This window comes from Triticum dicoccoides, chromosome 4A, assembly GCF_002162155.2.
Source record: "Triticum dicoccoides isolate Atlit2015 ecotype Zavitan chromosome 4A, WEW_v2.0, whole genome shotgun sequence".
Taxonomy (NCBI): domain Eukaryota; kingdom Viridiplantae; phylum Streptophyta; class Magnoliopsida; order Poales; family Poaceae; genus Triticum; species Triticum dicoccoides.
Window position 1 is genome coordinate 544,945,170 of NC_041386.1, and position 1,433 is coordinate 544,946,602.

Genomic DNA, 1,433 nt, shown 5'->3' on the forward strand with positions numbered 1-1,433 from the left:
TTTAATTTAGTAAGATGTGCCACAACAGTTTCAGATTCATAGCCATGAAAAGGATCAGATTCAACCAAAGTAATTATATCAGGATCAACAGAGAATTCATAATCCTTATCAGTAACACAGATAGGTGAAGTAGCAAAAGCAGGGTCAGGTTTCATTATAGCATTTAGATATTGCTTATTCCATTTAGCTAATAACCTTTTGAGTTCATATCTATCTTTGCAAGCTAAAATAGCTAAAGAGGCTTCTTGATCAAAAACATAACCCTCAGGAATAACAAGTGATTCTTGATCATCACTTTTTATCAGTATTATCAGATTCAATATTTTCATTTTCTCTAGCCCTAGCAAGTTGTTCATCAAGAAATTCACCAAGTGGCACAATGGTATCAAGCATAGAAGTAGTTTCATCATAAGTATCATGTATAGCAGAAGTGGCATCATCAATAACATGTGACATATCAGAACGAATAGCAGAAGCATGTTTAGGTGTCACAAGCTTACTCAAAACAGAAGGAGAATCAAGTGCAGAGCTAGATGGCAGTTCCTTACCCCCCCCCCTCGTAATTGAGGGATAAATCTTGGTTTTTGGATCTCTCAAGTTCTTCATAATGATAAGCAGATATAAATCCCAAGTGACTCAAAGAATAGAGCTATGCTCCCCGGCAACGGCGCCAGAAAATAGTCTTGATAACCCACAAGTATAGGGGATCGACACAAGGGGAGCCAAAGAATATTCTCAAGTATTAGTAGCTGAGTTGTCAATTCAACCACACCTGGAAACTTAATATCTGCAACAAAGTATTTAGTAGCAAAGTAATATGATAGTAGTGGTAACGGTAGCAAAAGGTAATGATAGCAAAAGTAATGTTTTTGGTATTTTGTAGTGATTATAGCAATAGCAACGGAAAAGTAAATAAGCGAAGAACAATATATAGAAAGCTCGTAGGCAATGGATCGGTGATAGAGAATTATGCCGAATGCAGTTCATCATGTAACAGTCATAACCTAGGGTGACACAGAACTAGCTCCAGGTCATCAATGTAATGTAGGCATGTATTCTGAATATAGTCATATGTGCGTATGGAAAGAACTTGCATGACATCTTTTGTCCTACCCTCCCGTGGCAGCGGGGTCCTAATGGAAACTAAGGGATATTAAGGCCTCCTTTTAATAGAGTACCGAAACAAAGCATTAGCACATAGTGAATACATGAACTCCTCAAACTATGGTCATCACCGGGAAGTATCCCGATTATTGTCACTTCAGGGTTAACGGATCATAACACATAATAGGTGACTATAGGCTTGCAAGATAGGATCAAGAACTCTCATATATTGATGAAAACATAATAGGATCAGATATGAAATCATGGCACTCGGGCCCTAGTGACAAGCATTAAGCATAGCAAAGTCATAGCAACATCAATCTCAGAAC